This window comes from Bufo gargarizans, chromosome 4 (genome assembly GCF_014858855.1).
Source record: "Bufo gargarizans isolate SCDJY-AF-19 chromosome 4, ASM1485885v1, whole genome shotgun sequence".
In the NCBI taxonomy this organism is placed as follows: Eukaryota; Metazoa; Chordata; class Amphibia; order Anura; family Bufonidae; genus Bufo; species Bufo gargarizans.
In genome coordinates this window covers 34,071,556-34,083,825 of record NC_058083.1, presented here as the reverse complement: position 1 = coordinate 34,083,825, position 12,270 = coordinate 34,071,556, and positions in this window count along the sequence as shown.

The window sequence follows — 12,270 nt, the reverse complement described above, 5'->3', positions numbered from 1 at the left end:
TATCTATCTATTATCTATCTACTCATATCTATCTATCTCCTATCTATCTACATCTATCATTACTATCTATCTATCTATCTATCATCTATCTCTCATATCTATCTATCTATCTATCTATCTATCTATTATCTATCTATTATCTATTATCTATCTATCTATCCATCTATCTCATATCTATCTATCTATCTATCTATCTATCTATCTATCATCTATCTATCTATCTATCCATCTATCTCATATCTATCTATCTATCTATCTATCTATCTATCTATCTATCTACTGTATCTATGATCTCTCTATTTTCCAGTCTTAATACTTCATAGGTTACAGAGGTAATCTCACAAATTTAAAAAACATATATGATGCAATTCAGTTTGTACGTGAAAAAAACCCTTAATATTTTTATTCTATGTCCATACTGCTTCATGTGAACGTGTCGTAGGCTAACCCCTTTACGTTTCCTGCACTGACAGAATGCATGCCTTGCTGGCTGAGATATGATGTCACATTTCAGCAGAATTAAGGCTCATAATTTTTAACCTCTTGCTTACCCTCGCCGACTATGTACGTGGAGGAGATAAGCTCTTATCTGTACTCTGACGTATAAAAGCGTCTGTTGAAAGATTGCGTATCCGCACACTGCTCGCCGTCTTGTTTAAATTTCTAGGAGTCGGGTTCCCACCCGATCAAATAAAATATAGAAAAACTCCAGAAATATCACGATTAGCCATTTCTTGATGAATATTGCGTGCTTTATTGAGTGCGACTGATATTAGTAACGTTTCAGCCTAATTCGGCCTTTATCAAACTATAACAGAGTAACGGAAAATAACATAAATGACATGATGTATGTAGAAATACAATGGCAGTGGTATTGTGCAAAGACACGATATACAAATCACATGATTTAAATGTTCCGGATCTCATGAGGTATCAAAATTACATAAGAGAAAGTAAATGCAGATGAAAATCAAAAGATAAAAAGATTCAGAAAAAAATAAAGAAAAAATGGAAATAAACACAATTGCATAAAGGAGTCGCTCAAAAAGGATGATATCTTTCCAGTCCTCTGCGTCCCATAGTAACCAATGGAAGTTGTAATGGTGGCTCTGTATATGAGTAGTGAATGATCATAATAGGGCTATATGTAGTGATATACACATATGTAAGTATGGGCATGACCTACAGGAGCAGGGTAGGAATTGAACTGATGTTTTATATATGGTGAATAAATGATAAATAGTGTGATGTTATGAGTGAGTAATAATACCATATACTGTACATATGTGCATGTGTGCCTGACATTCAAGAATAGGATAGAAGATAAGCGCACAAAAGCTATTATATATATTGTGGTGAAGAGAACCTGGTGCTGCTGTTAGGGAAAGTGGAAGGTGATCAGCGCTCAGAAAGGTCGGCGTGCGTCTGCACTGTGGTAGGTATGAGCTGCGTGTGAAGAAAAGCGGCGTTCCTTTAAACAGTGTGCGTCATCCCGTTGCCTGGGGTGCACATGCACTCAGGAGTGCGTGCCAAGCCTCAAGATGGGGTTTATACCGCAAGTTCGCAGTGGGCCCTATTCACTTTAATGGCAGGCAAACCTGAAAAACATATTTGCAGCCACCAAAAACTTTGTAGACGTGCACAAATAGTCCCACAACATGGACAGTGACATATTAGAGGGGGATCAATGACAAAAATTTCCCCCAAAAATATGTATCTTAATCAGGGGACATTTTTATGTGTCTTAAAGGGAAATTCTATGAAATGTGCCCTGTTGGAGCCTACAACCATTTTATTTTAGGCCATGGAAGTACGGGCCTTAAAAATTAGGCATTTACCTGACATAAAAGAAATTCTGATTATGTGGCTCGAGGTACATTATGCGGTTAATGGATAAAAATGTTACTGTAGACCACTGGACTACAGGCCCCAAACATTAGGCATTCACCGGACAGAAAAGATCAAGTGATTATGTGGCCGGAGGTATATTACATGGTCAATGGATATCAATGTTACTGCAGGCCAGTACAAATACAGGTCAAAAATATATGTTTAAAAGAACTAAAAATATAAAATTGAATTAAAAACATGGCTAACGAAATCCCCCCTCTTGAAAAAACCCGTAATGATCATAGTTGAAATTCGATAACACGTGGTCATCACCGATGTTAAATTCCTCCGAGGCCGCAACAATTATTCATTCAGTGTACATAAAAGAACAAGTAAGTATGTGGCTGGAGGTAGATTACACGGTCATTGGATATCAATTTTCCAGCAGTCCAGTGTACTACAGGCCCCAAAAATTATGCATTCAGTGTACATAAAACAACAAGTAAGTAAGTAGCTGAAGGTAGATTACACGGTCATTGGATATCAATTTTCCAGCAGGCCAATGTACTACAGGCCCCAAAAATTATGCATTCAGCGTACTTAAAACAACAAGTAAGTAAGTGGCTGAAGGTAGCTTACACGGTCATTGGATATCAATTTTCCAGCAAGGCAGTGTACTACAGGCCCCAAAAATTATGCATTCAGCGTACATAAAAGAACAAGTAAGTATGTGGCTGAAGGTCTATTAGACGGTCAATTTTACTGAAGGCCAGTACAAATACAGGTCAAATACATATGTTTAAAATAACTAAAAATATTAAATTAGATTAAAAACATGGCTAACGAATTCCCTCCTCTTGAAAAAACCCCTAATGATAATAGTTGAAACACGTGGACGTAACAGGTGTTGAATTCCTCAGAGGCTCAAAACATTAGACATTCAATGGACAGAAAAGGTCTTTTATGCCACTGTATTTATCTAAGACAGGGACCAATATTTGTTCTGGGTGGTGGTGGATTTTTGTGGGCTGGCATGATGAAATTCAATTAAACATGGTCGTCACAGGTGTTGAATTGAGATCCATGCCTCATTCATTTTTAGAAATGTGATCTAGGCGAGTGCACTTATCGGTCACGATCCCCCCTGCTGCGTTGAACATCCTTTCGGACAGGACACTGGACGAGGGGCAAGCCAGCAGTTCCATGGCAAATTGTGCCAGCTCTGGCCACAGGTCAAGCCTGCACACCCAGTAGTTCAGGGGTTCCTCGCTTCTCAGAGCCTCCACATCGGCCGTTAACCCGATGTAGTCGGACACCAGTCGGTCTAGGTGTTCCGTGAGGCTGGATCCGGAGGGCGGCTGTCGATGGGTTGGCTGCAAGAATTATCTAATATTCGAAGTGACCAACACATCTTCAAACCGCCCTCTTCTTGCATGCGCTGTTGAATTGGTACCCGCACCTGTTTCTCTGTGAGTGGAAATTCCTCTGCCAGCGCCCGCAAAAGCAGAATGCAGCATTTCTCAAAGCAAGGCCTGGAAGTGCTGCATTCTAACAGCCCTCTGTGATGGTGGTAACATGTCCACCATTTTGTGTTTGTACCAGGGATCTAATTTTGTTGCCACCCAGTACTGGTCCTTGGCATTTATGCTTTTTATACGGGGTTCCCTCTTCAAACACTGGAGCATGAAGGCCCCCATTTGCACTAAACTGGAAGTAGTGGAGTGGCCTGGCTCCTGCTCATCGTCCAGGATAATGTTGTCCTTGGTCTCCTCCCCCCAGCCACGGACAACACCAGGGATCCCAGAAACATTTAAAGCATGCTCTTCTTGCTCCTCCTCCGCCCTGGAACCATCCTCCTCTGACTCTTCTTCAGACTCTTGTTGACTTGTCTCAGATTGAGTAGCCCCCCTGGGAATTTATCCAGCATTGCAACTTCCTCATCTTCCTGCTCCTGCTCCTTGACGGCTTGATCAATGACACAACGCAATGCACGCTCCAGAAAGAAGGCGTAAGGTACGATGTCACTGATGGCGCACTGGCTGCGACTGACCAGTTTGGTGATCTCATCAAATGGCCACAGAAGTCTGCATGTGTCGTGCATGAGCAGCCACTGGCGCAGTGAAAAGAAACCAAGCTCCCCAGAACCTGTCCTGCCGCAGAGTTTGTACAGGTAGTCGTTAACTGCACATTTCTGCTGGAGCAGCCTATCAAGCATATACAGGTCGGAGTTGCATCGCGTCGGGCAGTCACAAATCAAATGTCTGACGGGTAGGTGGTGGCGCCGCTGAACATCAGCAAGGCAAGCCATGGCGGTGTAAGATCTTCTAAAATGGGCAGAGATTTTCCTGGCCTGGCGCAGGAAGTCCTGGACCCCGGGGTATTTGGCAACGAATCGCTGCACGACTAAGTTTAGGACGTGTGCCATGCACGGCATGTGTGTTATTTTGCCCTGTTTAAGTGCGCTCAGCAGATTGGCACTGTTGTCGTACACCACTTTACCAACTGTCAGATTGAGCGGGATTAGCCACTGATCGGTCTGTGACCGCAAAGCTGAAAGGAGTGCAGGACCGATGTGGCTCTTGGCTTCCAGGCACAACAAGCGCAGCACAGCATGGCAACGTCTCACCTGGTACGTTGAATAGGTTCTGGGGAGCTTGGCGGGTGCAGCAGAAAAGGCAGTAGCAGTGGAAAAGGAGGAGTCAGCCAAGGAGGAGATGGAGGATGGAGTAGGAGGAGGAGAAGAAAGAAGAGGCAGGTCTGCATGCAATCTGTTGATACCTTTAAACCATTGATACCTTCTTTTCCTGATCCGATGCCAAGAATGGCTGCGCATCGGTAAGGTCTTGTAATGGATGGGAAAATAATTCCTCTGACTCGAGCGTAGGGGATATGGTGGTGGTGGTGTCTTTGGGGGTGCACACAGCAGAGAGTGAAGAGGGTGCAGATAGAGAGGATGAGGAGGGTGCAGAAGCAGAAGGCTGAGTGAGCCACTCAACCAAGTCTGGTGCGTCCTTTGACGTAATCGCACACACCTTCTGCAACTTCCCACTTAAGCTCCGGCCTGGTGCACCTGCCCGACCCCTACCACCCCTGCTGAATGACCTGCCTCTTCCTCTGCCTTTTTTTAAATGACCCTGTGACAAAAGTCCCTATAGAAGAGCAGTATTTGTAGAAGAAGGTATATCACACCCCTGCTTCAATATAGAAGAGCAGTATTTGTGGAAGAAGGTATATCACACCCCTGCTTCAATCCGTTTCTTTGGGGGGCAACTGGTATATCACACCAGTAGAAATTATTTGTTCCAATGGCGTTTGTCACTCTGTGTAGCTGAGGTAACGCAGCAAAACCGCAAACAAATGCTGCACTACCTAAATGCACTATATAGAAAGTATATAATTGGTATATAACACCCCTGCCTCAATCAGTTTTTTTGGGGGGCAATTAGTATATTACACCAGTAAAAATTATTTGCTCAAATAACGCTTGTCCCTCTGTGTAGCTGCAGTATAGCAGCAGAACCGCACACAACTGCTGCACAATACAAATGCACTATAATATACTTTCTATGTTAGAAAGTATATTATAAGTATATTACAACCTTTAGTATGTCACACCTATCGATAGAACACCTATACGAGTCCTTAAAAGGACTTTTGTGGCCCTATTAGTTAGCGTTTGGTGTCCCTAACAGCCTGTCCCTGCTCCACACAGCAACCTCTCCCTACACTGGCAAAAGACAGAATGTAAAATGTCGGCCCGATCAGGTCTTTTTATAAACCTTTATTTATGTCTCAATTGGCTGTCCTGTACGACCTGATGGATGTGTCATGGGTCAAAGTTCTTCACAATTTGAAAGAACATGGCCCCGCGGACATTGCCATCTGTTTGCCCGTTCGGTGAAGCGCGAACGAGCAAAGTTTGCCACGAAACGACCGCCAGGTGAACCGCAAGGACATCTCTAGCGCTGAATATGCAACGGTATCGGTGGTGTGTGTAGAAAGATAGATACGCCCCTTGCAGAATATTATGATGAGATAAAGTGAAAGATACAGAGTAGATGGAGAGTGAATGACAGATCATATCTAAGTACAGATAGAGGGGAAAAAAAGGGGAAAGAGAAGAGAGAGGAAGTGAGAGAAAAATGTAATGTATGAATAAAACAGGCTGAGAAAAAACGCACATAAAGGATAGGAAGGAAAGGATGAGAGATGGAAAATAATAGATTGAGAAAGTGAAAAAATCACAATGATGGAGAGATAGAGAGGAAATAAAATGAAATAGAATAAAAGTAATAATGATGGAAAAAATAAAATAAAAAATGAAAATGAAAATAAAAAATAAAAATAAAAATAAAATAAAAAAAGAGAATAGAAAAATAATAAAGAAAAAAATAAGAAGAAAAATACAAAATGAAAAATTGAAAAAAAAAGAAAATCAAAGCTAGAAAGAGGAAAACAGAAAAAGAAAACATATATAGGAGGAAAAAGGACAAAGAAGGATACCCAGTTCAGTTGGCACCAGGGTATAACACCAATACTAATGGATCTGTAATAAATAAGGATAATAGTGTCAATAAACAGTATGTACAGAAAAACATGAAATATATGCACATATGTATAAACATGGCAGCATATGTGTTAATACCATAGAAAGCTATCCATAAGTCCTATGCTGCGTACAAATCTAGATCAAGTTCTGGATTTCATAGCCCCTGTTCATCCCTTTTGGTTCTAGACTATCCAGTTTATGTATCCAAAATGCTTCACGGGTTTTGAGTCGTTTTATTCGGTCCCCTCCTGTCCTAGATGGTGCTAGGTGTTTAATCACCTGGAATTTTAATTGTGAAATGGAGTGGCCAGCCGAATGGAAATGTGCTGGTCTAATTTTAGACTTGTGTTGGCAGATCCAATCACAATTTTTTTGTGTGGTTTCACCCACATAAATCATTCCACAGGGGCATTTGAGTAAATAGACCACAAAGTTTGAGTCACGGGTGAAAAAAATCAATAATAGGGAAACTCCTGCCTGTTTGTAGGTGATATATGTGGTAGCCCTTCTGTGAATTAGAACATTGGAAGCAATGTATGCAAGGGAATGTGCCTATCTTTGGGGTACATAAGAAAGTTTGCTTAGTGATAGTTCTCAATGAACCAATATCTGCTTTTACCAATAAGTCACATAGATTTTTAGTATGCTGTGTACAGGGTAAGATAGGGTTTTGGAACTCCACTATAGTCAGTTATGCTTTTTGTAGCAGTGGCCAATGGTTTCTAACACTATTTAGGACCTCATTGGTGGCGGGTTAAAAGTATGTACAAAGGCGATACATTTTTCAGAGTTGCTTGGTCAGATATCTGAAGCAGCCGTTGGGGATATCCTCTGTCTAAAAAAACGTTGTTTCATTTCAGCTAGTCTCACCTGGCAAATAGAGTCTGTTTTGACTATGCGTCTAACCCTCTCAAATTGGGAGTTCGGGAGGGATTTCTTAGTGTTAGGCGAGTGAAAACTAGAAAAGTGTAAAAGGTTGTTGCGATCAGTGGGTTTACGGTAGAGGTCAGTGGTAAGGGTACCGGTTATATTTTTTGTAACTGTTGTGTCAAGGAAATAGATGGTACTGGGATGGTGATGGATGGTAAATTGGAGCTCAGGGTAAATCGAGTTGAGAAATGTATAGAATTGTAAGAGGGAGTTCAATGTGCCCTCCCAAATGCAAAATATATCGGCAATATATAACGTTTCCACACTATAACGTGAGATTTGAAAGACAGATCAGAATAGAGGAAAGTGTCTTCAAAATGCGCCACATAACAATTAGCATAGAGAGGTGCTACATTGGACCCCATTGCGGTACCCTGTCGCTAAAGAAAGAAATCATCACCAAACATAAAAAACATATTAATGAGGACTAATTCTAGTAATTCCATGCAAAAAGATATGCTGTTGGGTTCCATTGTGGTGGAATGAAGAAGGTTGTTGGCTGCTCTAAGGCTTTTGTCATGTTGAATAGCTGCATAGAGACTAGTTACATCCCACGTTACCAGGATTGTGTCTTGATTCAAGGGTGGAATCTTGTCAATCATCTCTAGAAATGCAGAGGTGTCTAGAAGAAAAGATCTTGTGTTGGCGGGCCCATCTCATTTATAATTTTCTACACCTGTTTTAGGCATAGAAAATGGTGTAAATCTACACCAGTAAGGGAGTTGAAGTAGATTTTAGGCAAATATAAAGTCCGCCTAAGTTATGTAGAGGTTGGCGCCTCTACATAAGTTAGGTGGATGAACCGCCAGGGCAGGAAAGATAAAAACTGGCATCTAAATTGACAGTCTTCATAAATGTCCTCCTTTGTGTGTATAGAAGTGTACACACTTTTTTTTTAAACGTTTTATGCTTGCATAAAAAAATAAAAAATGTAAGTATTCCTTTTAATTATAGCAGGTTTTTCTGTTCCTGCTTAAATCATACAAACCCACGCATATTTATTACATTTAGAAAAAAAAGTAAAAAAAAGCCAAAAACTTAAAATATCCAAATTTCCCCAGGATGACTTCCTTAGAGGGTCAACATAAAAAAGTCACTTTGAAGGAGTTTCTTATATTTTGGTGCTGTACAACATCTGTTCTGGCAGTACAGTGCCATAGAACCAACCATAGGAAAAGAGGCCACTAAAATCCAAAATACTCTTTAGTCCTTTGAAGTCTTGCGTGGGCCCGGCCAGTAGATAAGTTACACAAAAAGCGCCCATTTTCATGGTACAAACATATGATAATGGTTTTAGAAATGTTTTGTCTTGAAATATTTTGTAAAAAAAAATTATAAGAACGGAAAAATATACTTTTTCCCCCCATAATTTTCAGTTTTTCCTTAAATATATATTTGTTATATTATATCTGTCATTTAAGAAAGGTCTAAGGTGCCCCTTGAAAAATTATATAAAGTACATGTAGGCTGGCCCAGAAATGTCACGGACGGTGTACAGGAAACAAGGCAAAGCAACATGTATAAATGACTCGCTGGATCCAAAAGCTAAGGAACCAAGGGAGACCCCTGCAGAAGACCTGGCACTTTCCCTGGCTGCTCAGCCTATGCAAAGATCCTAATGGTGGAGGTTTGCATATCCAGGAACCTTGACTATAAAGCCCTGAGCACCCTACAATACTGAGGGGACACGACCACCGGCTCCCTACACAAGATACGGAGGGAGTCAGGGTCACCTGGGATCCAGCAAACAGAAAATAACAGATAAAGGTACAACACTTAGCTTTGTAGCAAACAGGAGAACAAAGTCAGCATGCACACACACTCCAGGAAGTAGTATAAGCCGCCCAGAAAAGCATTTTGGGGAGGAATTTAAAGGGAAGCAATTAGTCCAACACATGACAGCTGAGAGAGGCTAACGAGAGGAGGAACTGAATACCACAACACAGAAACTCAAGGAGGAGGTTCTGAAAGGCCTCTGTCAGAGCTTCTCAGCTGTCTGGTTGTGACAAGAAATTAATTAGTTATTTGCAGTTAGACAAGCCCATTGCTAAAAAAGTAAAAATTGGCCTGGAAGTAAGGAGGGTAAACACTCAGGCAATAAAAGACTATACAGTGGTTAAGACTATACAGTGATATATAGCATGCGTCAGTTCAGGATGGCCCTTTTACAAACCTTGCCTCCGAGCTGTATGTATTTTGCCCTCTGTATTCTGAGACAATGAGAATGTTCTCGCTAGCACCAGCTTTGGAAGTGGCTCCCTATGAGTTAAAGCCCAACGTTTTAACAAGCATTTTAGTGTGAGATGGTTCTCTTTGCTTGGGACACAAATCATCAAGATCCACTGATGGCAGCTCCCTTTACAATTGCCGACCAATGACTTCCCAGATGTGCTCGGTGGGAGACAAGTCTGGAGACGCTGCACATTCAGACCACGCAGTCTGCTCACAGTACCACGAGCAACACAAGGTCTGGCATTGTCTTATTGAAAAATGGCTCCTGGGAAACTTTGGAGAAATGGCCGTACCACTGATTCAACGACCAAATCAATGTAATGCTGATCTGTTAGAATACGGAAGGTAAATATTAACTGCAGATTCGAAGAAATGATAGCAAACAGTAATAATACATCTGCCAAATACTATAAAACTTCGGTGCCATGGAGGTCTACAGTCTACGCCAATCTACTAGATCCATAAGATCAACCGAACTAAAACTCCAACTTTTATCAATATAGGTGGAACTATATAACCCTGTTCTTTTATTTATTTTTTATTGTTTCGCTGTCATACTGTATTTTCCTCTTGGGAATTTTACCATCCCTCATTCATAGCAATTCATATAGACCAGAATAAGGTATATTTGAGGAAACTGTTAATAATCTTGATAATGCGTCTTTACTATAATAATATTATCCACTTGTCTGTTTGTCTCATGCTGTAAAGACAAACATATAGTTTCTTCCATCCGCAATGTTTAGCAGGTGGAACTGCATTTTATTGTCCTCTATTATCTTTTATTGATACTAAACCAATAAAAACTATTGAAACAGAATACTCTTAATGAAGACTAGAGGGGTCCGGCTACCGTACATTATTCTACTGCACACCAAAATCCGGGGAGCAGGACCAAAGTGATGTTCCCTTGTGAATACCTCTTCATGGCATTGCCCACATGGTCTACAAACAATGCTCCAGCTATAATTGGCAATGAGACCTGCCAACCACTGGGACACACAATGTTGAACAGTGGTTGACATTTTGGTCCTCCGCTCGGCTGTGGTGCTGTAAAGGGCAGCGCACCATGTGACCTCACTGTGTGCAGCCTTCACAGCCGAGAACCAGGAAGAAGAGAGAGAGCGCTGGTGGTGAGGAGCGGCGGCGTCCAGGAGCAGGAGAGGTAAGTTATTTTTTATTTTTTTATTTGTGCTGATGGCTGACTTGTAGTATTATATATAGGAGTTGTGTCTGACACCTATGGTCGTGCACTCCTTTAGCCCCTCTTCTGCCTCGCCGCCTGATTTTTAATTAGCATGAGTACATAGTCTGCTCAGCATGCATGCTGGTATTTGTAGTCCCTGGATTCAATGAAGGCCATTTTGGCACAACACAGATATAAACCAAAAGGGGCCCAGCATGCATGTGGGACCTGCACATCCTGGATTTCATGGTCGCTGTCATGGCACCCAACACATGAGCTTTAGTGTTAGGACCTGTCTTATAGAGATCGCCTTGGCGTGCAGCAGATGGGCTCAAATAATTTTGTACAAAATGTATTTGTCTGACCTGAGGTGCAATGGAAAATATTTTTTTCTTATTATCCTCTTCTAAAACCTAGGTGCGTCTTATGGTCAGGTGCGTCTTAGAGGGTGGAAAATATGGTCCTCAAACCAACGATTGTCTGAAGCAGAGAGAAGATACCAGGACCACACAGAGGAGAAGCCAGCTGCTGCAGATGGGACCAGGGCCAGGTGAGCTGTGAAGGGGAAGGAGGGGGGTGCCAAAATGTAGCTTCGCTTGTATTGGCAAAAAATCCTTGCACCGGCCCTGTGTGTAGCTATTTGCCGGAGTGATAAACCAAGGTCTCTCAGATCAAGGATTTTGTGGCTCTGAGTTTGCGACAAGTTTACAATAACTGGCATGCTTAAGAACAGGAGGCATCATACAATCATCCCGCATGAGTTGGCCCCTATTTTTGAGCTAAAAAACTTTGCTTTCAATCTGGTTTTTATGTCCCTCCCACATGCCAGAGATTGGAGCTAGGGGCTTGTAAATGTCATCTGTCATCTGCAGATCAAAGCGACACCTACTACTTCCCAGTGTAATTTCCCATGGAGCATTGCTACTAAATCTCCATACACAGCTGGCCACCTTAACCCCTTAATGACCACCTCTACGCCTTTTTTTGGCGGCCCAGTCTAAGCACTGCACAGGTCTCCTGTTCAACGGAAAGCAGGGGTTCAGCTCTCACATGAGAACCGTCCTCCTGCTCTAATGACCTGGATTGGCAGAAGTGTTGATCCCGGTTGTTTAACCCCCTAGTGGTATACAGAGGGAGTCTTTCCCTTCAGCATCCCACAAATGACATTGCTGGATGCAAATTTCTCTGCACGGAAGTCTAAAGCCCACTGAAGGCCCCAGCACCGCCTGCAGTCCATCCTATGAATACGCGAGAAAAAAAAAGAATCAGTGGAGCGCCCACTGATTCTTCTTTTTTTCTCGCGTATTCATTGCATGCTGCGGCCTGCGAGTCAGGCTGCCGTGGACTGTCAGTCCAACCTGGTGTGAACAGCCTTATCATTCACCATTCACCTATTCCCCTTTCCTTCTCATCACATCTGTGAGTATCCCTTGGCCTACACCCATTGCTTCTCTTCTCTGTCTCACATCACTAACTTCACCTTTCCCTTTCCCCCTCACCACCCCCTTTCCTTCTCTCGTCTATATCCGTTCCCTCACCTTTC